The sequence below is a fragment of the Haliaeetus albicilla genome, chromosome 16 (assembly GCF_947461875.1).
Source record: "Haliaeetus albicilla chromosome 16, bHalAlb1.1, whole genome shotgun sequence".
Taxonomy (NCBI): Eukaryota; Metazoa; Chordata; class Aves; order Accipitriformes; family Accipitridae; genus Haliaeetus; species Haliaeetus albicilla.
Genome location: NC_091498.1, coordinates 31,669,157 through 31,696,908, shown reverse-complemented (window position 1 = coordinate 31,696,908; position 27,752 = coordinate 31,669,157). Strand labels below are relative to the sequence as shown.

General features: G+C 48.9%; 1 protein-coding gene across 2 annotated transcripts in view; it reads right to left on the bottom strand.

The window, feature by feature from the left end:
• Window positions 1–12,867, bottom strand: part of DAGLA (diacylglycerol lipase alpha) — a 68,508-nt gene extending 55,641 nt beyond the window's left edge. Inside the window, exon 1 of one of the 2 annotated variants that reach the window (XM_069804259.1) lies at window positions 12,737–12,867. The gene's annotated coding sequence lies outside the window, so the exon portion shown is untranslated. Of the gene's footprint in view, window positions 1–5,649; window positions 5,757–12,736 lie in introns of those variants that run through there. The other variant, XM_069804261.1, reaches the window with a different exon arrangement.
• Between the last annotated feature and the right edge of the window lie 14,885 nt (window positions 12,868–27,752).

The window sequence follows — 27,752 nt, the reverse complement described above, 5'->3', positions numbered from 1 at the left end:
GAGGCAGAGCTATTCTTTAAGTGAAGCACTTAAATTTTTCTGCACACCTAAGTGATCTTAGTTCAAATTGCATTTTACAACATTGGTAACACAGAAAGTGTAAGCACTATGAAGAAATAGTATTATTTGCACTAAGCACAGTGAAATTTTTAAGTACCAAGCAGGTATCATATTTAATGGCCAGCTACAAACTAACTGAAAACCCATAGTTTTGGGGGTTGGGAAGACTTGACAACTATCCCCCTTATAATAAGAGACAGTAACCTACAGGCAGGAGTCCCCAGATGTGCTGGCCACAACTCAGCCACAGTACAGCTACAGTGGCAGAAGTGGCACTGGAAGTTCACAAAGGTAAAAGCTCCACCAAGCACAACTGCTTCAGTCGGGGCCCCAACACCTCTTTTTATCACTGCACCAGCAAACAATACTCACCATAGCACAGACAAAGCATCCCTGTGCAGTCTCAAACACCACACCTACTGCTCATACGATCGGCAGGTGTGAGCCACAGTCCTACTTTTGCTCACTGGTCATATTATGTTGACTTTCTAACAAAGAACCAGGATGTGCAGCTAAAAAGTTATGTATATACAAGAACATTAAAGGGAACTTCTTCCAAGAGGTAAGTGCAAAATGATGGGTTTTAGTCACCTGACAAGGTCCATTTTAAGACCAACACCCCTTCTTTCCCTGAGCCTTTAACTACCATGACAAACTGCCAAAGCCACCAGATTTTTTCTCTTTTAAAAAAATAAAGCTGTTCCTGGTGACCAAGAATTGCACCCATCCAAGAGCCAGCAAGGCACCACCCCAAGGCAGGTGCCTGCTTTCCACTGAATTTAGCTGGAAACAAAACACTTATTGTTAGAAATCTAAACCTCTTCGTTAATCAACCTCCTTTCTTTTTGCCATTTCATTTTCAATTTACAGACAGAGCAACCTAACTTTGGGACTGCAATTCCTCTTAGGTCACATAAGGCAGCTGTTTTCCTTGATACACCATGAATCTTATACCACCCAACCTTTCTGAACAGGGAGAATCTACTTACAGCATGTCGGCTGATCTCGCCAGGAAGAGAGGCGTGCTAGACAGGACTGCGCAAAGTCCTCCATTCGCTAGGAATTGCTTTAACAACAGGCTACAGCTCAGCGCAGTGAAAACAAAGCCAGATGTCTCTGCCCTGAACATCTTATCTACTTTAAATGGGGTGGTAAAAGTGGATTCAGAAATAGTTTAGTCTGGAGCATTCATTCAGACTGGGTTACTAACCCTGCTCCGCAAGCACCACTGCTATGTGGAACAGAGCTGTGTTTGCACTCTCATCCAGCAGATGTGTGCGGTCTTTTTGCTGCCCCTCGCCATATAAAATAGAGCACTGAACTGCTGAGTCAGTAAAACAGCAGCAGGGTGGACTCATGCATCTCATTGTCCAACTTGTAATTAACTCTGTGGCCATGGAGCAGTGAAGCAGCCTTGAAGACACTGCACAAAATCCTGTCTCCTCTTCAGCAGAGAAAAACTTGCAATCAGGAGCCAAATCGGGGAGAGAATGAATATTAGTTTCCCACTCAAATCAGAAATTAAATCCTTTTCCCACCTTTCTTGACAAATCCCCTTATAGTTGAGAATTCAAGCCCCTGCATCTCCTATCTGTTCCCATAGGAACGTAAGAGCCACAACTGCTTCCAACCCCATCTCCTTTTCCAACAGCAGAAATACCTAACGATGTCTTGGTAGCCTTGCTCCTCTGCAGCAGGAACACTATGCATATTTGAAGAAAAGATAAAGATAACACATTTCTCATCCCTTCTACTCCTGCTTCCTACAAAAAGGGAGCAACAGCCACACACTCCTGAGGGCCAATGAGTCTTGGATAATCGTATCTTCCTCCCTTTTCTTCTCTCCTAATAGGCATCCATCACTTTTTTCCTCTTAAAAAATCCACAGTTTACACAAAAACTCCATTGTGAAATCCAAACTCCTGGAAAATTCCTGCACAGAGGCAGCAGTCAGGTGCAAAGCAGTTGAGCAAACACCAGCATATTCATCTAAAGTACAGGGAAACAGATGGATGCATTTTCTGGAAACAGGATCTCCTGCTTCTCCAGGCTTGGACAACCAGGAGTTCCAGTATCCCACCCTCTGGCACTGCACCTTCTCTGCAGTGAGAGGCTTGCATGTCCAGATGCGAAAGCAGAAGACCAATCTGCAGTTCATACTGTCAACACAAAAGCTGCAAGCCCAGACATACTGGTATGATGAAAGTAGTCCAGAACAGAACCGGAAGAGAAAAGGGGGTTCACTCACACTCCCCACCCAAAACACTTCCTCAAATATTGACATTAAATGAAGCATGTTACTGAAGTAGTGCCTGCTGAAAGAACTGAAGGTTCAACTTACTCTTTCTTCAGGAGCGTTTAGCCCTTGTGGTCTAGACCAGAGGCTCAAGAGCTGTATTTTTCACATGCTAGTCAAGAGGGAGTGTTTTGGCATAACATCAGGTAACTTACAGTCGAATGGTTTGCAAAACAAATCTATGTTAACATTGAGATTTTCATGTCATAAATCAGGTAATTTAAAGTGAAAAGGTTCCCGATTGCTTTAACCGCACCCTTTCATGCTTTTGCACTCAAAAGGATTTCATTTCACAGGCACGATATACAGAGTAGTGACACAAAATGCAAAAGACCTGCAGCTACAGCAACAGGAACCAATGTGCTTTCTTCCCTTTCAGTTCAACTGTGTTATTTACCAAAAATCATGCCTCTTTGTCTAGTACTGCGATCATACAAATGAAAGGCCTTATTCCTTATGAACACATTTAAGTGGGAAGCAAGACTAGAGCTGTCTCTTGCTGTCCTCTGTTCAATTAAAAACCCATGCATTATACTGCTTTCAAGTCTTTTTGTTTGTAACAAACGAAAAGAGTTAACTAGAAAAGAAAGACGAGCAGAGCAGCCAGAAAACCAGGTTTTCATAGGATAAATACAACAGCAGCTACGGACATAAAGGACACTGACTTGTCCATTGCACAACATTGCAATGTTTTAAGAGAGTAATTAGCTCAGGTAGCTCAGAGAAGGACAGTCCAGGATACTCAGTGTTGGAGACACTTCCATGTCCCCTTGGGCAACTCTGTCCTCTTCCTCAGCCTACGCAGCCAACTTACCTCAGAGTAGCTAACACAAGCACCCTGTACATTCAGTAGTAGCGGTCACATAACTTTAGAAAGTAATCTAACACTTCGTATTAGCATGCATACTCATTTCAGAGAATAAACACAGTGATTTTCCTTCCACTCTCGACTCAAATATTTGAGAGTTCAGAGTCACTAAAGCAGCTCTGAACAGATCTGCTGCATCGCCTCCCCAGCTTCTACAGCATAACCTCAAAATGCAGAGTGGCAGCAAGTCCTTATCAGGCTTTCAGTTCACATCACGCACAAAGGTTCAAGTCCCACAAACGCTCATTTCCTTTTCTTGTCCCCGATGCTGGACACTTCCATCATCAATTTATTTCTCCGCTAATGCCTTACTGTCTCAAAACATCCATTTAACCTCACCCAGGCACCCCCAGCTCCTCCATCAGCAGGCCCAAACACACACAACAGCGCAGGAGAACAAGGATGTGACAATCTGTCAGACAAAGAACACACAGCACCAGGCTGAATTCCTCTGCTCTTTACCACTCCCAGTAGAAGGAAAAATCACTATTTCTGTGGTGATATCATCCCCTTGAGGACCTAGTCAGGGCAACTAATCACAAAATAGGTGTTGCATGTCCCAAAGAATAAAGGTCAGATGCAACATACCTTAGAGTTCCTAACCAGAGGCTTTCAAGCCATTCCAGGAAATGAACACCCAAGGAGCCAGTAAAACCAGGGACACAAAACATAGGTTCCTTGCACTATGAAGGGCATGGGTAGAGTTGTTCATTTCCCCAATGCACATCTAACCACTCAGAAGTACATGGCATACACATATACAAATACACATCCTGCAAACTTGCACACTAGATTATAGAGAAACTGCTAAAGTATGCATATTCATATTTCTTCTCCCCAAATACCCGCTTACCCAACTCACAGTGGATTGATTTTCAGGCTTTCTGCACCCCTCCCTGAACAAGCTTACAGACACACCCCCCTTCACTGGGGCAAATTAAACATACTTGACACTTCTGGGCTTGCATGCAAACTCATACACCGCATACTCCAAATTCACAAACTCTGTAAATATTACCAGCAGGCTCCCACAAGGCACTTCAGATGCATGCACCACACTTACTCAGCCACCCGTTCACAGAAGAACGAGCATTTTCTGCAGCATCCTACGTGGTTCCCACCTCCAAAACCGCCTGTACTAATTCCTCCGCCCTCACCCAAAAGAGAGACAAAGTCAGACCAAGACTTTAGAGAATCGATAAATTCTCTTTCCCACCAGCAGAGAGCTGGGGTCCCATAAAGCAAGGTAAAATAATAGTTACATGCAACCAGCAAAGTTCTTTATCTCAGACTCTTCCAGGCCAGTAACATTTGGAAGAACCAAGGACAACACTGCATTTGTGGATGTCCCCATTTCCTATTGGGTTAAATTCAATTATGGCCCCTGAGGTGTTCAAAAGGGTTTGCTCTCAGATCTGAAAGAAAGCTTGTTCCTTTTTTTGTTTAAAAAAAAAAAAATCAATGAGGATAAAAAAACCGTTTTACAAAAGCAAAGTATTGAACCAGGAATAGGCATGAAATTTAGAGGGGAAAGGGCTTCTGGAGAAAGAAGCCCATGGCTTCCTGCAGAATGAAGTTTTACCACTGGAATTACACAAAGGCATTTTGCCCTGCACTCCTCTTGTGTCGCTGAAGTTCGAGGAAAGCTCTACTCTTTCCGGTTTTAGAACATGCACGTAACATCTCAGGAAAGGCATCTCTCGCTTCCTATGCGCTTTATTATTCATCTGCCAAATAGTTTTAGCCCCATATTAACCTCGGAAGGAAAACTTCAAAAGAAAGAGCAGCCTCTTTCTCTGCTAGAAAATAAGTGAAAATGACAAAGGTGAGGGGAAGAGCAATCCCACAGCACACAGAGAATCTCTCAAAGAAATCTGTCATTATTCTCTATTCAGGAAAGAAAAAGAATGTACACTGTAACAGGAACTTAAGAGAGAACTTCAGTGGCAAATTACTGCTGCTTCATTTTCTTTTAAGGACTTATATCCGCCATTCAGCAGAGCAAATGGTAACTTTTTTGCTTCCTCTGACATGGGATCACAGGCACGTTTCCCCTCCAAGCAAAAATACAGAGGTTCATATCTGAATGCTCTCATTTAGTGAAGCAGTTGTCGTTAGCGGATGCTTGGATACCATGGAGATGGTGACAAACAACTGAATCAGACAGAACAGAGTCACAAAAAGGGTACTGTAGTTTAAAAGGTTAAATCTGGCTGAGAGGTAAAGCAGTCAGACAGGACTGCTGAAATGGAAGGACACATCATCTTCACAGAGTTATCCTGGAACAAGAGACAGACCACTGGCTAGAAAAACTGCCATCTCCAGAGTGTCTGAGGCTGAAGTTCGTGAAGACTGGCCAGTGCACTTTTAAAAGAGGTCTTGTTTTGAGTTCAACAGCAGACAAGCAAAAAACTGAACCACTTACTGTTCCAGAACCATTTAGCAATGGAGAGTTGCAGAGTTCACTTCATTTACTACTTGCCACATCTGAATTTTCAACCACCAAAATCCGAGTTGTGTTTCAAAAAGGAAAGAACACGTTTTGGACCCTGACAAAGACAAGACAAGCATAAAGGGAAGTTATTAGACAGCACTAGGTTGCATTTCAATGAAGAACACTTAAGGAGTCCTGATATGACCAAGAAATATAGTATGCAAGACAACACAAGAAGGTAGGATTCACTTTATTCAGGGCAGTCATAGGCTGGCTGAGATGCTGCAAACTCACAAGAAGGATCTGACTTGCTCTTATTTTATGGGAGGTGAAAGAGTTAATTTCCCATGAGAGAAAAGAGCACAATTTTGCAGGATCATTTGGCAGATCACATGGGGAAGACAAGCCTCCAGAAGCTCAGACTTTTGAGCTGGAATCTATATTCCAAAAATACATCAAGGCTGTATCTATGGCTGTAAACACCAGCAAGCACATTACACAGATCTGTGCCAAAATGACAAGCCATGACACCATACTAAATTTCATTCTTCTTTCTAAAAGATGCAGAGCTGTGTAAATTCCAACTTCTAACAGACATGGAGCAGTGTAACAGACCTGAATGGAAACCTTTCAGTGTAGAAATGCTCTGGAGCTTTTTTTCAAACCAGCCTCACCATTTCTATTGTACTTACTGCAATGAAACTGCAAGGTCCTGAATTTCCCTGTTTCTTCCTATTATCCAGTTCAGTTTTATTTAAGGTGGCCTAAGGGATTCACCATTTGCACATTTGTTCTTCAGAAAAGAATAAGGACTCAGTCTAGAAGCTGGCCTGGATCTAAACTCAGCACCTCTCAGGTCTGTGCTGATAACCATACATCTAGACCAACAAATCAAAGAAGAAACAGTTATTACAGAGGAAGACAGACATGGCAAATGCTTAGAGCACCTATTCATTTAAGGTAGCCTTCTCATATTTATCAATTAGCTAATTACTCCTAGTAACCATAAACACTGTTTAAAATTATCTTACTGTGTCTTCACAAGAAGGAGCATCTCATACAATCAATTTCAGTATCAGCAAGTCTCTGCTCTCATTCAGCAAAGAGTTACAAGCTCTTCAATAATATGACACTCATTGTTTAGATGGTCCAAGCAAATCTTCCCATCGTGCACATCACAGAGCACCAAACTGTATCAAATAAACTATCCCACCAGCAACAGTGGGAGAACAAACTCCTGAAAAGGATCACGAGTGCTTACTCACCCCTAAAGACGCCAATGCCCAGACAGAAACCAGAATGCTGAGGAAGAGGGACTGACACCAATTCCTGTGCCTGACAGCTTTCTCAGCTAGTACCCCCTCAGGGGACAAGGACATTCTCACTCTGAGGAAAAATCAGAGAAAATGGAAGTGCATGCAGCAACACAATCCTTTATCTAAAGGAAGGAGCTCACAAAACTTCTTAATGGTTGGACTCGATCTTGAAGGTCTTTTCCAACCTAAATGATTCTATGATTCTATTCTTCTGAAACAGCAGGCATTTAGAAAATACACACAACACACAAAAGGCACAAACTCCACCCATGATAACTCTACCAGCAGTCCTCTGCAGGTATGTGCTAGAAGAGGACTTTTCATCACCAGATTACTGCTGATGCAGCAATATAGATCTGTGCATAAGGTTATGGAAATGAGATCAGTTTAAACAACTCAACAGAAGACAATTTATCTTACTAGCTTACTAGAGAAGTTAGTTGCACTGGGTTTTTTATCATTGCTTGCTGAACAGCACCTTTGCCTGACAAAACAGCAAGTGAAGAACATGAGGAAAACTACAATTTTTACAACTCTAGAATGCTTCTTGTATCCTGTTTTCAGGAAGAAATTCGTATTAAGGTCAGAGACATCACTGAGGAATCCACTTGTTTTAATTTCACACAAAGGGAATACGCAAGAACCAAAGTAGGCTGGCTACTGAGTTAATAGCTTGAACTGAACAAAAAGCCATGAATTCTCACACAATTCTATAGACATTTGTAGTCAACCTGAAGGAGACCAGAAGGCCAGGCCTCCTCAAAGAGGGACAGAAACTCCAATGGAGGGGGAAAGAGGAGGACTTCCAGTGGTCTGCAAGAGTCTACAGGAACACTAGCCCAGTTAAAGGAGCATTCGTGTAAAAGCAGACAGACTGGAAGCTTGTGGGTTAAGAACTCATGACAAAACTCCCTGTTAGTCAAGCAGTCTCTGCTTGCCATGCAGATTTTCTAGTCTTGCTGCGAGGAAGAGAAAAATAATCAGCAACCTTTTTTATTTAATCTTTTAGCTTGACATCTTTACATCTTTTCAAACAAATCCAGTGTATAAGCTAAGGGACCTACACCCCTTTCACTGGAAGGGAGAAAAGGATAAAAAGGAAGAAGGAAGAGAACAGAAAAGAGAAGTGACTGAAGATAGAGGGCACATTTTTCTAAAGCTCAGTAGGAATTCTACCTCTTATTTGAAATCATCAGCAAGATACAGCAGCATTATGCTTTGCATTTAAACACAAATTTTGTATGCATTTACATTAGGATATTCCACTTTACTATATGTTGCTTCTAAAATACAAACCCATCAATTTTCACATGCGTCATTATCATGCTTTAAAAGCTTGTAAATGTGCTTCAAATAGTTAATTAGTTCACTGTATTTTAGACTTTTTTTTTTTTTAATAGATCAGTTATGGTTACATTCTTACATACACTTAGTTTATAACGAACTTAGGATCAAGATACCAGGCACCATGACTTAAGCTCATGCACCCAAACAATCAAGCAGAATAAGAGTGCTTAGCATCTTGCACTACAGAATTATAGGCAGAGCAATTGCAGCTGTAGGAGACAAAAAACATATTGTATTATTGGAAAGCAGAGTGAGACCTAGTAAGCAGGATCAACATGGTTGCACAAAGGGAGCAGACTCTAGAGTCTATTTCTGTGCCCTGTGAGTAGACTATCAACTCCCAACTGTACTTGTGCTCTTAAAAAACACAGCAATTTGATTTTAGTTTTTCAATAGGCAAACTTTCCATTTCTTATGAAAAATCAGAAAAATAATTTCAGTTTCTTCCATCTTAAAAGTTCAAAGCCAGACAGATACTGCACCTGGCAAATTTTCAAGATTTTTCTTCCGATTTCTCTTTAGAAACACACAAAGTATTAGCTTGGAAGTAAAGCAATGGAGTTCTAACTAGAAGCATCACAACGATTCCCACCACCGTGAAACATGTGCCATGTATGTTTGTTCTGGAAGACTTAAATTACAGTATCACATATGTGCAGTGCAGAATAAAGAAAATATCTTCACAAACTAGCTTCAAGTTAAAAGTCTGATTTACTCAAAGAATCTATTCCAGCAAGAATAAACATCCCAAAGCTATCCACAGATCCCAAGAGTCCATTTGTCACGCTCCTGATAGCACAAAGGGCACTTTCATAAACTCCTTTCCCCTAGCTCTCTAAAAGCAGATGAAAATAGTTCCACTCTTCCAAGCATCTCAATTGCTGTCTCTTTAAATGTAACTTCCTCAAACTCCAGTACTGAATCCAGCTCAGGATGTACTTATTCATCTGCTGGATCACTGTCAGAATCAGAGAGACTGCTAGCTTTAACCAAGTATTATCTACTGCTACCTAGGTGGCAAGCTGAAAAGCAGAGTATGCTGTTTTCTCAGAGGAAAAGCGGAGTGCAAGCAGACTCCCCAAAGTAAAAGCTGCTTGTTCTAGGGTAGATATAAAACTTTGCTACCCAAGGAAAAAGCCTCAAACATCCTTCCCCCGTCTGAAGACAGAACGAATCACTGCTGGTTTAATGCAAGAAAGTTTAGTAAACTGCAGGCAGGCCTATAAATGACTCAAAGCCTCACAGGCTGTTATCCCCCCGCCCAAGCTGAGCACCATACCAAGCACACTGGGGTTTACTCTCTCAAGTAGCAGTCTTGTATTTCCTACAGGTCTCCAGCTTGCTGTTCCTTGCCTGGACAAGACCCACAAAACCAAGATTGGTATTTATGTTGCTTTAAGGAGAGTTTTCCAAGTCACAAAGGCTTGGAAGAAGTGTGTAATTCTTGTTTGCAAATCCGTTCAATTTTATTGCAACTCAGAAACCAAAGTGACCTAGTTCTGATGAGCTAACGCAAAATTAATTCACTTCTAAGATGAGGTTGCACAGGAAACACCCCTCTGCCCATTTTTATACTCGGCAGTATAAAATGCCATTAAACATCTGTACCTTCAGCACCCTAGGATTAAAGGTCACATCACAAATAGAGACATGACCTGAACTTCACATGGATTACATGGCAACTCACAGCTCGTACGCTCAGATCCCATGGGGAATGCCAAACTGTTTTACAGAGGGAAGCAAAGACAGGTGAGACTGATAAAAACATGCAAGTCAAGTGAATCTATCAAAGGGCAGCTAGAGGGCTTGCAAGTTTATGTCTCCGGTTTCTGGTTAGATGTACACAGTGTTTAAGGGATACATAAAAATCTCTTCTTAGAACAAACCAAGGTGGACATAGCACAAAGAATGTGACATTTATATTCCCACCCAAAGTCCAGGAGCACATCGGTGCACTTACATACAAAGCAGATTTTTTTTGTCATAACTATTTGTTCATAGGAACTTTGAAAAAGTTTCATAAAAAGTAAAACTGACAAAATTTAGTACAATGCAAACGCACTGAGTATCTGCTGAAGGCAAGGCTTCTCAACACTTCTAAACAGTCTGATATCGACATTATTTTTTTTTCCCTATGAAACAGACTGACAAGTATTTTGGTTTACCCTATTTCTCTTCTCTAATTTTTTTTAACATAAGTTTTTCTCATTGGAGGGAGTCTTTTCATCCTTCCCACTGTTCTTCCTGGAGCGCACGTTTCTCAATTTTAACCGCTCAGATCAGTGTTGCACAACTGTTCCTTCCTAGGACTCTAGAAGAGGAACAGGTGGATGCAGCACAGTGACGTTTGCCTTTCTCATTGCCCATTTCTCAGCAGTGATCGAGCTGCCAGGGGCTTACAGCAATCCTTGTTTCTCTGACTTCTGATTTGGTTTTGCAGATAGCAGTCAAAAGGATCCAGCCCAGTGCCTTAAGTTGAAATGGAATTCTGATCAAACCTGATCAGCGCTATCAAAATCAGTACCAGCAATACGTATGTAGTTCATATCCTTGAATCTGTGATTTTGACTCTGTAGCATGTTATAGAGGGAGTAAAATTTTTGTAAAACAGCAGAGACGGTAACTCCCAAATCCCTTATTTAAATACAGATTTAAAGGGGAACATTTGTCCTACTCCTTTCTGAAGGGTTTTGGTTACACAAGTTCCAGGCTATATGCATTATTTACCACGTTGCAGATGCTGTTCAAGTTTCTTGTGCCTTTTAGCCACTACTGGGCAGCCTGTCCACTACAAACTGACACACATTCACTGGGCTGAGCAGTAATCTAATCAGCAGCTTTAAGAACCCCATGTAACTTTTATGACACAGAAAGCTAACACCTAGGACAACAAATAGCTTCACCCAGATAATGTTTTCTATTTAGAAAGCTTTCCACCAGTGTCCAATAGATATTCCTTCCTCCCCAATCACAAACTAACCTCCTTAACAGTGTAGACACTTCCCCACTGCATACACATTTCACTGAAGCCAATGCCATAAAACTCAGAGATTAAAGACTCGGTCTTTACAAAAGCCACTTCCTACAATTTCATTATCTCCCAACCACGACTATTTTAAAACCACTCAGCCTGACCACACAAGCTCAGAGACACTGAACCCCCTGTTTAACCAGAAGATGACAGTGAGCAGGATATAGCAACTCATCACCAGGTAACACAAGGTTTTGTCCTGGCAGGTGAGTAATCTCCTTCCCACCTTGGCAGAGATTATACTTTCCCTCAGAACCATTTCCTTTAACACACTGGCTAATCCATCAAACAGAGATTTGCTGCTTTCAGTATGCAACACCTACAAACACTCCAGCGTCCCAGAAGCTGTATATACTGTCTTTGGCAATCACCGTGCTGTTTCCCACCTGGAGCTGGCTATACATACCAACCCGTGTATCAGGACCTGCAGACTCAGCAATCCCCATTCCTATATTTCAAGTGACAGCTGAAGCCTGTCCCAAACACACCGGCAGATACCAATTCCCAGAATGGGCACAGCATGAATTCTGGCTGAGCAGTCTGGCAACATCTCAGCTATAAGATCTGAAAGCGATATAGCCTTTACTTCTACAAGCATGCAGGTCTCTGTGACCTTAACCGGGGACTTCTATGGTCAGGGCGCATCACCCACTGTGGCAGATCCACATGGCAGAAGTACTTTTAGTGCCAGGTAACCGTTTCAGATACCCGTCCCTGTAGAGAAGTAATAAAGGCTGAGAGAAAGAATCCATGTGTCACACCCACCCCTCTACACACCAGCAGCTTCTCCCTGTACGATCAGACAGCAACGCCTATCCAATCCCCCACAGCCAAGGCCAGCTTGGACTGGGGTCTTGGGTCCCAGTTCTGACCCCGCCATCAGCCCTCACACCTGTCTGGGGCAAAGGACCGCCTCTTTCTGTAGGGTGCAGGCCACATTGCGAGGAGGCCCTCCAGCTGGAAAGACGCGGTTCCCGCAGGAGACAACCACCCACACCGCCCCTGCTCAGCCGGCCCGCCGTCTCCCCGCAGCCCGGCAAAGAAAACCTTCCCTCCGGCCACAGCTCCGCCAACCCCACCCGCACCTGCCAACCGCTTTACCCGACCAGGGCGGGACAGAACAAAGCACCACCGGCACCCCCAGCCCTCACCGACTCCCGCTTCGCCCCTCGGTGACACCCCCCCCCCCCTCCGCGGCCCACCGGGACCCCAACAGCTGCCTCAGCGGCCTCTTCCCCTCACGCCCCGCGGGGACCTGCCCTCCCGCCGCAGGAAAGGCCCCACCGGTGCGGAGAGGGGGGCTGACAGCCGTGTCCCCGTCGTCGTCCCCCCCGTGCCGGGGCCGATCCAGGGCGCGGGGGTCACCGCCGCCCTCCCGCCTCACCTCTCTGCCGCCGCCGCCTCAGGGCCAGGGCCGCCGCCACCGCCACCTCCATCCCGGGGGCCTCGCGGCCCCCCGATTCTCTAACACCGCCTCCGCCCGTGCAGGGGCCGCCCCCGCCCGTGCCGGGCCGCCCACTGCGTCAGCTTCGTAAGGGCCGCTACGCACCCAGCGGTCACCATGGCGACGGCTGGGGCGGAGGGGGGAGAGAGAGAGCGCGCGCGTAAGTACGGGAGGCGGCGGCGCCCCCTGGCGGGCCTGTGGCGGCGGCGCGGGCGGGCCGGGCCTTCCCTTCCCGCTGAGGGGAGCGTTCCCGCCGCTGGCCCGGCCGCCCTCGCCCCTCCACACCTCGGGAGCACCCGAGCCCAGCCAGGGTGTCGCGTGTGTCCCCCCCTTCCTTCACCATCATCCTCTGCCTCCCCCTGCTTGGCGCCAGGGCCACAGCCCCCCTGAGAGAGACCCCGTTCCCTCCTCACTGCCAGCCCCCAGCCTGGGGTTCCATCCCAGGCCTGTGGCAGCCAGAGCTCCCCTCATGCCTCTCCGGGCATCGAAGCGGCTTTTATTCCCTCACAGCAACACCATCCACTGCTCTCAGGACAGCCCCAGCACCGCCTTTTGGAGGGAAGACGGGCATACCTGGCTCTCCCAACATCCCTTCCCTGAGAAAAGCCCCCCAGCATGACATGGAAGCCTCCCCTCATGGAGCCTCTCCCTCTGCTACAGCCTGCCAGGGCAGCTACCAGCTACACGCAGCCTTGGCACACCTCTTTCAATCCCCACCATGGAGAGCAACGCTTTAACTATCACCGGGCTTGAAATTTAATCGTCCTTTAATCAAAAAGGCTTCAAAACTATAATGTGACTGAAACGGAAATAAGGTTTCTGCTGTCTGTAACCACTTAGAGCTTTGCGTGGCCCAGGCCTCCGGTGGTCTCAGGCAATTCGAGTCCAATGGCCTCCTGCTCACACGTACACTTACCAACAAAATCCTGGTAAGGATGGACTCGCCGTAACAGCCTTCCCTTGGTTATGGCATTTGGGTGGGAGAAAGGACAGTGGTGGCCCCAGTCAGACACAGCAGCGGCTTCAACATAGCAAGTACTGAAGTATCAGCCAAGGACATGCTGATGCTCCTATTGCAAAAGTCTAGAAAAGTAGCAAAAAAGAAAAAAAAGTCTCCCATGGGTTGGAATACATGTCCCAGAAAACAGTTAAGCTCATCCAGCAGGGGATAGCAGCATATACCCATTTGTCCATTCCTCCTTAAAGCAAATAGAACAGCCTTCAAATGGTCTGCTCAGTGATATCACTGTACCTTGAAAATAAAATAGCCTGACAGTACTATAGGTGGTAGAAAAACATTCAGCAAAAGCTTTGAAGCACTAGTATTCATTTATGCTGAGGTCTTTGTATACCATTCAGGCATAAAAATCACACTCATGCCCATTTTAAGTCCCTTTATCTTGCCAGACAGGTGTAAAGTGGCTCTGGTTTAGATGAAAAGCTGGAGCCAAATATAGTATTTGGACAAATAAGTTTATCCTGCCTTTGGCACTTCAAGGTCTTCCTTCAGCACGAACCGTTCTCAGCAGAGCAGTGCCAATCCGGTGAGCAGACACGCCTGGAAGTGCTGAAACCTAGAGCAGACAGAAGCAAGAATCTCAGGAAAACTATAAATGACTATTTTATTAATGAAAATACAATCAGTAGCTGTTCAAGACTTTCAATTCAAGTGGTGGTATAGACTACATACCAGCCCAGATCCTGCCAATTAATGTACACAAGTCATCACAGGCAATTAATCTCATACAGCTCAGGCTTTCTGCTTGCAAGCAGTCCCAGCTGTCCGTATCTAACTCAGCTCCACAAAAGAACTGCCTGTTAGCAAGGGCCAGACCGTATTTATAGCACAGCTCCAGCAACAGAGTACATCACAGCTATCGGCAGTTCTTTCTTTCCAGACTCCTATATGGCAGTGACACAATTTACAAACAAATTTGGACTTTGTTTTGTGTAAGTCTGTTTCCTTAACACTCCCTCAAGTGTTAAGAGAAGGACTTAACACCCCTCTGAAATCCCCCGTCTCTGCCCTCACGCGAAGGGCATTGCCCTCTATCACTGCATGCGAGGGCGGGTGGCAGAGCACTCGGGGTAATAACTACTTGCCAGAAAAAAAAGCTGTTTGATTATGACATTAATGGGAGTGCGTCACAAGAGAGATGGGATGTTCGTTAAGCCCCAGAGAACCATTTTAGCCCTGCTGAACCTGGTCCTCACCTATATCCTCCATAGCAAGAGCATTAACTTACAAGTTTCCCAACCTGGGGAAAATGAAAGAGTTTGTTTTTGAGTGCCCAGGGCAATGGCGTGGAGAAGTACATGCATCAATAACAAGTCCTACATCTTCAGAGGGATGTAGAAGAACAGAGTTACAGCATCAAAGATACATATATCAGCTGGGTTATCACAGCAGATAGCTCAGATACATGCCTATTAGGGTGCACTTACACAGCCTGCTTTATTGCCTCTGCATCAGGACATCACCTCCACCGATACACCACCATCAGTTTCACAATAAAACCTTCAGTAGCAACACTGGCTTAATAAATTGCCAGCCCTCACCATCCCTACTCACCCTTGGACTATTCTGCACTGTGCACAGTGAACCTTGGCTGAAGAATAACCCAGGAACACAAGGGCAGGGGCATTCTCTGTGGTGTTCTTTAAGCTGGAGCATGTCATACCTCAACCACACAGGTATGGCACAGAGCTGGTCTGTCACCGTGGCCTTGGAATCACCGACATCAGCTCTCCAGAACAAGCGAAAAGTCCAGATCACTGTAGGCAGCCTTGGTGGAGCTCCAGAGATCTCTGTAACATGCCAGCAGCACCCAGGGAGGATGGGATCAACAAAGAACCCATCCCGCTCTGCTGATCTTGGTGTCCTGAAGAAAGCCAGTGGGATTCTGGGGTTAAGGATCACATTCTCCTAAACCTAAAAGCAAAACAAACCCATCTCCAGGACATTTGGAAAAGTAACAAGGCTCTGAAATGTACAAACCCAGGAGCTATCAGCTACCAAAAATAGCTGTGTACATGGGAAGCTTTTTATTATTATTATTATTCTGTTTTAGTTACCACCACCCCCAAGCACAGCACATGCAATCTCTCTGCTCTTAAATCCTGCTCCTGCTTGCCTCCCAGTCAGAACCAGACAGTTTGTTACTCCTGTGGTAACAAGCCCCTCTCCTCCTCAATCCCAACCCTACCAGTTGCCCTGAACTGCTCCATGAGGACTACAATAAAATCATAGGAAAAAATATTAACAAGCCTACATGGGATCTTCTGAGAGTACAGCAGTCTCCTTGACACAGTGGTTCAAACGCCCATGTTACCCAGCTGCCTTCTGTCTCCTGTTCAAGTCCTGCAAAACACCAAACGAGGGTGAACCCCATCACCCCTGCAGCAGCTGCAGGCGTTGTGCCATGTTCATCTCTATTTCCTTGCAGGCTAAAACTGCCTTGAGATCACTTTTTGCATTAGCACAAACTCTCACCACCAAATAATGATCCCACAGCTTCTTCCATCGCATGCATTGGGAAATAAAGCCATCTCTTTGCTGCTTGTGACAGTTTCTTTGCAGCAGAGGGTACGGGATGCCTGAGCAGTGTGCAGAGAGAAACCAGCCTCCAGCCCTTGCAGATGACCCTCCGGGTGATGGTCACTATTTCACATGGCTGAATTCAAGGGGGTGACTGCAGCAAGTGTCTTGGCAAGATGTTTCTTTAATTCTCAAAGGGGGGGTCACTGGGGACAGGCTGTCACCAAAAGATGAACAATAACATTACCCCAATATTCCCTTCAGAGGCAAACACCCCAGTACCTCACCCACCATCTCTGGCTCTCACAGGAATGTCAGTCAACCATATTTCCACAGAAAAGTACCACCAAATCAGAGAAACACCACACTGTTTCCTTCATGCGATACCAATGCCAGATACAACCAGAATTTGGGAAGTGCTTTTAAAAGCCAAAGCCAGAGGGATCCCTGTCCCCCATTTCCAACACATCAAGCATAAAGTACCTGTGTTTACTTCCAGCGCCTGTGGTAGCTGTGCCTCCCCAGCCTGCCTGTCAGCTCTCCTTCACTACCCAGCGTGACTCCCACCCGCAGTTAGCCAGAGCCATCAGCCTCCATCGCCTACTACCAAAGTGTTTCTAAACCAGCACCTTCAGGCTGATCCTGCTTGGCTTAGAAGAAGCTCCCCACACACCAGCTACCCAGGTCCTTCATTAGCCACCATCAGATCTCCCCAGAAACCTGCTCTACTTTGATGCCCACAGAAGCAGCTGTAATCCCAACACACAAAGCCACCACCTCCCAGACTGGCCCTCTGACTCCTGCTTCATTTTCCCATCCCCTGCACTGGCACCGTAAATCACTCAAGGCAGGGACTAGCAGGTGCTAATGCCCCCACGGCAGGACCAGCTGCTGCAGCACTGCAGATAAACAGCATTACTCAAGTCTTAACTAAAAATCACTATCCTCATGAAGGTGGTGCTTCTGTGCTCAGCACATTTCCAAAAATCTCCCCCAAGCTGCAAGCTGGGTCAGGGCCTTTTGCGGTTCCTCCAGGCACCGGGACACACCTTGGAGGGGTACCACGTCGCTGTGCCAAGCACAGTCACTCCCCTACTCCCATCTCCCTACACCGTGTTCAGGACTCTGCACCCAGCCTCCCCTCCTGTTTAAGAGATGCTCATTAGCATTTTACAAGCGTATTTACAGCTAAGCTAGCCAGCAGTAGTACCCATGTAAGAGCCCAGGGAGTTGCACAAGTCAAAGCACGGATATTGCTGATTCAAATACTCCACAGGTACTGCTGTCGGGGCACCCCAGGAGAGGTGTTTGGTCGTTGTTGGGGACAAACACAAACTCCCACTCAATGCGAGCTGGGTGCCTTGCCCCCATTTGTGCTTTTCAAAAGGCAAAAAGCTGGTCTAACACGGAGCAGCCCAGGTGGCTGGATTCGCTCCTGGCCCACCCTGTGTGCCTGAACCCCTAAAACAAGTTCCCTTCCTACTGTAAGCTACGGCTCATTTCAGAGATGAGATGTCTCCAGCCTCAGCCAGTCTAACCTGGGGACAGATGCTCTGGAGACAAGCTGAAAGCACAAAGTCAGGCTCTTAAACTGACACACTGGGGTTTACAGACTGATCCAGGAGCTGAAATGCCACCCAAAGGCAAGACAGGTCCTCTTTACTCACAGGGGTGGCAAACCTCTGCCATGCATGTGGAGACAGACCATTATCGATGTGTGGGGCAACACCCAGTTCCCATCGCAGGCAAGAAAGGCAGAGCGCTGCTGGCACGTTCCCGGCCAGCTTGGCAGCTCCTTCCCTTGGGCACAGCTCTCCTTTCACACTAGCACAGTGCGCTTTTTGCCCAGCCATGAGGTTTCCAAGCTCCACTTCTGCAGGTGAGACCACCTTCCCAGCCACAAAGCTGCTTTCTTAGGCACTGCTTTGCAGGATCCCTCTCTTCTGCAAGACATCTTCCACACAGGGAGCCAGGGCACTACATGCCTTCACAATGCTGTGGGTTCACTTTTGGCACATAGTAAATACATACATGTGCACATGTATTTATTTTACTGGCCTTGACAGAAAGCCTAGAAGTGATTTCTCCCCCAGGTTGCATTTGGTAATTCAGTACAGCCCTTGCTGCTAATGATTCCAAGCACAAACTCATCCTCCAGCTGCTTTTCTAAATTTGTGCCAGATCTAACTATGGAAGCCAAGCCTCAAAGACTTGCTATAAATCCCGCCAGCGCTTCCCCCTCCCAAGGACATTATCTAGCATTACCCAAGCTGTGACTCTTCAGCCCAGAAATTTCTCACTGGTAAATAGCCATCTCCACTGAAGAGGAACATTAAATAACATTTCACTGGAGTTCTCTCACCACTGCTGAGGCTGCTTAGCAAAGCTCAGGGCCTTTTCCTGCCCAGCAGCTGCAGGTGGCCTCTCCATCAGAAACAAGCAGGTGAGCAGTTAGAGCAGCGCTCTGGGCTGTCAGTACATTTGCCATCATCCTCCAGCAGTGTTGCACACTCCCTTCTTGGAAAAACCCCCTCATTCTCAGCAAGCCGTGCATTGCCCTGTGCTAGGTTTGCTTTTTCACCTTGGATTGTAAAGCCTTATGCAGAAAAAAAAAAGGAAGCATAGAAGTGAACCCTAAAGGCTTAGAGAGGAGATGAACGCAAACCCACAAGCTCCCCATTCTGGGGACCTGACTCACAATGTTGTGTTTGCAGTGCTGGCAGCCCAGCAGAGGCCCCAGCTCCATCGCAGCACTGCCTAATTCAGGTGCAATAACATGTCATTTTCTTCATCTGCTTGACCCCCTCCCCCCCCCAAATTCCTACATGGTCTCTTATTTCTCCTCACCACCCACCTTTCAAATGCCCTTGGCTTCATCCTCCTTGCTAAAACCTCATTTGGAAGGAAAGCTCTAGCCCAGAAATGAATCAGGATTTTTAACAGGAGCTTTAGGGATGTGGGATGCATTCACCCCCACAAGCAGGAGAGCTGGCCTTTTCCCAGGGCTCTGCAGGACTCGGTCAGGTGGCATTAACACAGCTTCCCTGCAGAGGAACACTGGCCGAGATATCAAACCATGAGAATTTACCCCATGGGCTGACCAAGAATAAGCTGCTTCCTGATTGTCAGTAGCTTGCTAACCTCCTGTGACAGAAATCACTGCAGCAGGATAGGAAAGTTTACAGTTCAGCTGTGTTGTGCCTGTCAGTGCTAGAGAGAAGCAGTCCTAAGAGAGCACCGAGTCTGCCTCTTCCTCACCAAGCAGCACCTGCAGCCTCCCAGGCTCTCTAGGAAGCAAGAGGGGCCATGAATACTGCTGTCAGATATGGGCACTGCACAGGGGATGTAGATGCTGCACAGAGGATGCCACCCCTCTGTTTGCCATGTCTCTGGACATCAGTCAGATGCAATTAAAAAGCAGCAGCTGGAGCCAGGGCACTTGGATAATTTAATTAGTCCAAATGCCCTCTCTTCTCTGCTTGCTCGGGAACCTGCACTCACTTCTGGAGGTGATTCTTAGCAGGGCTGAGGCAGTTGTACTGAACCAGAAGGTTTCACATTGAGGATTCGTCTCTGGCTCGGCTCCTGGCTCCTTTCTGACTTCTTGCACCAAGCTGCAGGCCATCCCTCAGTTCTCTAGGGCCTCAAAGACCTTTCTAACCCACTTGGCATTAGCCCAGCTCTGAACTGCCAGAGGGGGAGTCTCTGCTCTCGCCTGGAGACTGTGCTTCCCATTGAGATCCTAATCTTCCTCATAGTATTAGTTAGAGCACAGCTCCTCCACAAAGCAGTGCACAGAGGTGCTGGGGTCACAGCCCATCAGGCAGATGGGAGAGGGGCCTAGGGAACAAAGCAGAGGTTGCTATGAAGACCAATATCCTGGAACAATTATCCTACAGAAAAGTTCCCAGTTTTCCCTTGCAGACAGCAGTTCCCTTTTGTACAAGCCCACGAAACATAGCAGAGCATCGCATCATCCCTCCCTCAAATACAGGTTGTTCAGTACTTAGAGCAGCAACCGAGATGTCACCACTGTGCCTTGAGTCTCCAAGATGGTCTTGGTTTTGCAGATGGCAGCCTGCCTCCCAGCGGGTCTCTCCTCCAGACCCATTCTGGCAGAGCCCTGCTGTGCCACAGGGAGAGACACATGGCAGTTTTTGGTTTTATGGTGCACCAACACCATCATGCTTGCCCCAGAAGCACAAAACAGCCCAGCTGAAGTATTGCATCCAGGTGGCCTCTAGGAGCTGCCCTCACCACCCAGAACCCATTTCTAATGGGAGAAGAGCAGCAAAACCCAGGCTGATCCTTCCTTGTGCACCTTTGGGTCAAAGTACAGCACGGGGAAAGAGCAGAAAGAGATAAACTGCAAATAGCAAGGGTGAAGCAGCAAGGCTGTTAAGCAGACATGCTGCACCTCCAGGGGTGCTGGATTCCTCTGCAGGCTCACACCTTGTGCCAGGGAGCAGAGGCAATACAAGGAAGGGTGAGTCTGAACAGGCAGTGCTGGAAATGCAATTGCTCAGCTGTTGGCCATGCCCGGAGCAGAGATGATGGGTGTGCAAACGTTGAGACATGGGGTGCTGGGACCACCCTGAGCCCCAGCTATGCACATTCCCCTCGGCTGCTGTAATTTAAGCTGTTTTGTTCTGGAAGTCACTAGTTCAGTACCCACATCATCAGCCATAACAGCAGCCATCAAATTAACACATGCCACAGCTCCAGTTCCAAATCTCCAAAGTCTCTTCCCCAAGAATTACTGTTTAATCTTCGCCCTGCAGCAGGCAGCCTGGCAGGTTGGAGCCCAGATGTGCCGCAGACATAAATAGTGCCAATCCCTGCTCCCTGTGCAGCCCCAAAAACACGACACAGGCTGCAGAGGCAGCGCATGGATCAGGATGAGGGCAAAGGAGAAGGAACTGGAAAAGATCAGGCTGGAAATAAATAGCTAGCAGGCAGGTGCAGAAACCAGAGCCCGCCCAGAACGTGAGCAAACACAGACCCTGTCAAAACACGAACACGGACACGTCCCCTGCGTGGGAGGGCAGCGTGTTCCTAGGTAAGGAGTCTGCACAACAGTGACAAGCAAGAGGGGTGATCCAGAGAGCCAAATGCAAGCAAAAGGGGAAAGGAGAGAGGGTCTGACAGTCAGGATCTGCTTCAGATACTTAATGAAGGAGAAAAGGACAAATGGTTGCTAAGGGAAATGGGACAGATGGCTGGCACAGAGAACTTGCTGACTCTTGAAGGCTTAAAACTCTTTTTTTTGGGAGGGTGGCAGAGGAAAGCAGGCAAATACACAGCAACAAAAGCAAGAAGATGACCACTTCCCCCTTTCCCTCTGCCTCTGAGTGTCAGGATAGATCATCTCAGAATGAAAAAGGTCACACAAGCAGCAGGAGGAAAGATGCACTTGCACTTCTGCTCATCAAGAGCTCTCCCCCCCCCGCCAGCCCTTCATCTCGCTCTTCTTCACCAAAGGCCACAGACACCAGCACCATCCCCACGCTCCCAGGCTGGGTATGCCACGGGCAAGTCACAGCACTGCCACGCAACAGCAGGCCCCGGGAGAGCGACCGGGCAAAGTCACAGCTCCAAGAGAGGGGAAAGCCAAGGGGATGCTGGCTCTGGAGATCAGGCTGTCTGTAAAATACCATAGCTCCTGGCCATGCTGTCTCTGAGATACATTTACACCTCTCCCTGACATTTAAAACCATCTGAGCCTTTTGGCTTCTGCTGCTGTCATCCCTGTGCCAGGTCTTTTCTGGCTCTAAAAGTCTCCAACTCGATTTCCCTGCAAAGACAGCCCTCCCAACAGGTCTCAAACTGCAGTGGCAGGGCAAAGGGAAGCAGGGAGAGGGCGGGAGTTTCTGCTACCATGTCATTTGCTGGGGGTGGGAGGGGTGCCAAGAGTCTGTCAAATCCTGACGGCCATAAACAAGTTTCTGAAGGAAAGAGCTGAAAAGGGAAAAAAAAAAAAACCAACCCAACCCTCTTGGCAGGAAAGGCAGCAGAGCTCACAAACTGAGACACGCACCACTGTGTGGTGCCGAACAGAGCAGCTCTGTGCTGGGATTTGAGGGGTGCGAGGTCTAACGCGTAGAGCTGCGGGTTTGGGGAAACTCTGCTCCTCTCAGGCTGGACCAGGCTGCCTCCCCTCACCACCTCCCCAGCAGCTCTCAGGCCCACCGCAGCCACAGGGTATAAAACAGAGGGACTTGTGAAGCAAGGGGGGGCTCTGGGGGCAGCAATTGTGACTCTGCCATCCAAACTACTGTCACAGGTGCCTCTTGGACTTGAAATCACCCCTAGAAGGTCCACGAGGAGCTGCAGATCTCAGCAGTTCAGTAACCAAGTGCCCACACGGGACCCTCACCAGGCACTCGTTCCCGGCGAGCTCTCATGCACACACGCAGCCCTTGGGGAAATCCCAAGCAGCAGGGACAAGATCAGCCACTTCACGGGATTGCTCCGCTCCTGCCGCCAAGCAGAGGAGGAAGAATTTGCTCTGGCTACCTTGGCACCACACAGCTCCAGCCACGGAGCACCTCCATGTCCCTGCCGCGTGGACCTGCGGCTGCACCAGGAGACACACCGGCACGCCTGTGCCAGGAGCAACAGCAGCCAGCACTGCGGAAAACATCCTCAGATATTTCAAGGCAGCTGATGCTCAGCAGAGGGAGGATGCACCGCCGGCAGGGCAGGACACAGGACATGCCTCCATCGCACTCTGGCTTCGCTGTGAGATAGCTTTGGGGCACCATGAATTACCAGGGCCAGTAGTGGGGAGGAGAGAAGATGAGGAGAGGTGTGATGCCAGCTTGGAGCCACTCGCCCAGACCGTTCAGCTGGCTGTGTAGGCAGCTACATCTTGGAGCTACGTTCAAAGAAGCTGCACATAGCAGCAGCTACCATATTGCGTGCCAAACTGCCACGGCTGCTGTTGAGATAAACCCACACAAACAAACAGATGCTTAGACAAGCCAAGAAGATATATTATATCAGTACCGCTCACATGCCACAGGCTGTCCCCCGGCTGGCTGCTCTCCAGCTTGCTGTCTCCTGGTGGTCCTGTCAGGGAGGAGAAGTCATCAGCACATCTTGTCCTCGTACATCAGGGCAACTGGGGGGTTGCCAGGGGCACACACAGCCCCCCTCTTTGCCAGCCCCTTTTGTGCCTGCGTGACAGCAGCTCAAATTCTAGTTCAGGCATGCAGCAGAGAGTGGGAATGCCCAGGTGCTGGGTGGTAGAGCTTGGAGAGGAGCATCTGCAACCAGGCCAGGGGGATTACAGCTCTCCTCCAGCCCTGGAGCCAGGGGAACAAGTCCCACATACACAACCTTGCCCCATCACTGCCTAATTAGTGTGACTTGCATGAGACATGCTGACTGCAGAGAGGCCAGACTGATTTACACCACCCACACCGCTTCCAAGTGGGATACAAAGTTCAGAGTGACCAAAGCATCCTGCTAGCTCGTGGGACACGCTGTCACTGAAGGCCACAACTGTGCTTGGCCTCCACATTGGCAGTCAAAACCACTCTCACCCTGGGACACTAACATAGCACTGGCAGAAAACTGCCTGAAAAGCAAGGAAGTATATTTCAGAAGACCCTGGGAGAGCCCATGCATAGGTGGCTGGGCATTCAGGTGCACCTGGAGCTCACTCAAGCACAGAAAGAATCAAATATTTTTTACAAATCCTCTCTCCTCACCCTACAATCACCAGGATATCAAGGACATGAGCATAAGTAAATGCAGAGGCTAAAAAAAAAAAAAAAAAATGCTGTCCCAAGCCTTTTGCTTTCCTCTGCCCATGCACCCCAGAGCCCCCCTGCATCCACAAGGACTTCAATGTCCTCTATCCCTTCTGCCTCAGGCTCAGCCCTACCAGCTGCCTGGGTGCTAATGGGGGCACATCTTCTCCTTCCCCTCGGGCACAGGGCACTGCAGCGGGTGGTGAATCCCCCCCTCTTTCAGGGCAGAGGGCCAGGCAGTTGTGCTCTGTCCACCTCTGGTGGGCACGGGGCCAGGGACGTGCGGGCATCACAGCTGCCTGGATATTGGCAGAGCCACTCCAACTGTGACAGGGCTGTCCTGCAAACGAGCTTGGCAAGACATTAAGGGCCTGATTTTCAAAATTAGGCTGATGTAATTACTCATCCTAAAAGCACTGGCCTCAGCTGCTCACGGTGACTGCAATTACACACCCAGCACCACACAGTTGCTGCCTGGTCACCCAAGTACGCCGGTCCTACAGCCATTCACAAGGCATGGAGCACAGCACAGGCGCTGCTGGTCCTTTCAGCAGTCTTAATGCCACCAGCCTGGGGCCTGGCACAGACACAAGGTGACACCATGTGGAGCCAGGAGGGCTCCTGCTCTCACTGCTGCTGGGACAGCCCCACTGTGATGCTGGGGCATGGACACACTTCAGATGTGAGCCCCCTCACCTAGGGGTCTGCATCCCAAAGAAGTCATGCAGCTGCAGGGGGGACTGGCTGGGGCAGGCGGCTGCTGGGGATTGTGCCACTGATACAGCCCTGCATGAAAAGCAGAGCTTTAACACAGTCTCTCCTTGAAATGTTGGTTTGGTTTTTTTTGCCTGGTCACCAGCCCAGTTATCAGTGACGCGGACTCATCCTCAGGAGCGCTCTTGCTGCTGACTGCACTCCGTATCAGCCAGCAATCCCAACGTGCCTCCTTGCCTCCTCCCTCCCATACCCTCCCAGCCCATGGGGGAGCATTGCTGGCTCTGCCAGCCAGCTACTTCTCCTGGCCAGAGGCTGGCTGGGGCACCAGCAATGTGTCCTCACAGCCACAAGCACCCAGAGTCCAGGAAGCACCCTTCCGATGGGAGGGACACAACTTGTGCATTATAGTGACATTACAGCTGCCTCAAGTCAGCCCAGGGCTGCAATTTGGGCTTCAGCCACAAAAAGCAGCATCAAATGAGAGCAAGAAAAGGTTTTATGGCCACACAACTGGGTTTACCATCCAACAGCCAGGTTATGAGCAGCTCAACCAGAAAGGGCACATGGCTGTGCTCACACCCAGGGCTGGTGGCCCCAGGCAGAGCAAGCCACAGCCAGGCAGTGCTAAAAGGGAAAAAGTTATGTGGGAGGAAGGTGGAAGAAAACCCTAGTCTATCCACAGGGCCACGTACTGTAGACAAGCTTCAGGAGGTAACTCACCTTCCTTTGATGCACCACCACCAGCAGCTCTAGGTGCTGAAGAGCCCCAGGTCACAGCCATCCCTGCAGACACAGCACAAAGCCCAAAGCCAAACCATTCTCTTCCTAAAGAGGACCTGCCTGCCTTGATTGCTCTTTTATCAGGGTGTATGTTATCATTCATCTGCTCCAGGTGGGAGGCTGATGCACAGCACCTGGGCCAACTGGTGAAGGCAGCTGGGGCTCAGCCCTGCCTCCAGCGCACCACTGCAAGCAGAAAAAACTTTCTACCAAGAGCAGGGAAGCTCTAAGCCGAGGGTGATTTGAGGATGCTGGAGCCCATGCTCAGTCTGCGCACATGTGAGCCTCCCCGCTGTCCCCTGTCTGTCCGTCCATCCCTGACAATGCCATGCTTTCCCCCCGCCTACACCCTGCCACCCCAGCATTAGCTCCCCACCTTTCAGCTTGCTCCTATCTCATTGGGATAATGGGCCCATCTGTCTTTCCCTCCCACTCAGGGGTTTCCAAATCCCCTCCTCGTCAGGGCAGAGGCTGATTTGCACGCCCCGGCCCAGCGTAGGTGCAATGCAGAGACAGAGGCAGCTAATGAGGGAGCTCATTTAGCCACTCACATCAGTGACCTAGATATGCCGGCATGCTCTGCTCCCCTGCCTCGGCACCTCTGTAATCCAGGGGGCACGAGTGGGATTTCTGCGGGGGGAGAAATGGTCAGCCCCTTTCCATCCCAGAGCTGTACCTACAGGGTCCCCCATCCCTCTCCCCACTTCTCGGGGGCCTGCTCCTTCTCCCTGCAGTGCTCTCTGCTTGGCAGCCCTCCCTGAACCCACAGCAGGGGGGCTGCGGCGTGGGACTGCCACCCCACAGCAGCCCCAGGGAAGGGCTAGCCAGGCTCTGCTCCTGCCCACATCCTTTCTTCCCTCTGGGAAGTGATCCCAGGGAAAAGAGAGAGGGGCCAGGGCTGCTGGCGGCCACCCCATCCCACTGCCCAGCGCTGCGCTGGGAGGGGGACGAGGCCACCAGGGTCCAGCCTGACCTCCCTGCAAGGAACATGGTCTTGGGGCAGCAAGAAGCAAGGGAAGAGGTGGCTGTGCTGGAATATTCTAGCACAGCCAGCCTCACCTCCTCGTCTTTGGCTGCTGCTTTTTAAAGCCCGTTTCCCTCGGGACGACGCAGCTAATTTAGCCAGAGGTCGGTCTCCCTGGGTCAGGGCTGAGGAAGGATGCAAATGGGACAGCTTGCTATAAAAAGCAACTCACAGCTGCCTTTTTTTGCAGCCAGGTATTGATTTTTCCTTGTGTATCTGTAACTGGAGGGTACAACGTGGCAGCTCTGCCTGTGTGGAAACCGGCCACCCCTTCCCATGCAAGCTGGGTAGCAGAGCTGGGTGCGATCCTGTCAGCAGCACATCCCGCTTGTATCAGCTGGAAAGGGTGATGAGCGGGTGTAACCCCACCATGGGGTCCCAGCACCCAGAACGACCCCAGCTCCACTCTACTCCTCTCTCCTTGCTGCCAGCCGTGCCTGTGACACTGTCGGGCCCTGCTCCCTCCGTGGGGGACCGGCAGAGAGGGATTTCTGCAGCTGGTGCTGGGAATATGCACTTTAGGCGCATTTCCCGCAGAGGAGCAGCAACCTGCTGGGATGGGGACACAATGCATTTGGCGCAGCCATTCAGGCATCCCCACAGTGCAGAGAAAGGGGCACAGTGTTCTGGAAATGCAACTGCATGCTGCCCTGAGGGTCCTGGTTGTTCTCGTTCCTCCTCTCCCCCTCTTATTTTAAATACCTTTGCCAGCAAGGGGAAAAAAAAGAAATTGCTGCTCGCAGCAGAAGTGATTTTCCACTCGCAGTGTTCCTGCCTCGCTCCCCACACTCGTACCCAGCCAGGAACCGTGGCCTGAAATCATATTTCATGCATTAACTTAATGCCTTCCTGGAAGCCGGCAGAAACCCTACCCCAGTGCTGCACTGGGCTCTTTCGGGGTGGCTGGTGCCTCTGTGCAGAGAGCGGCCCGCACCGGTGGCATCCCCGTGGGAAGCGAGCCAGGATGCGGCCGCAGCCCCATCCCGGGGGGCGGCAGGGACAGTCCCAGCCTTGTCCCACCCCGGGGTCCCCGTCCCCACACATTTCCCGGGGCTGTGGCTGTGACCCCGCGGGGCGGGAGGGATGCAGCGTGCCGGGGCCCCCCGTTCCGCCGCTGCTGCCTTCGCACCTCGGCCCGGG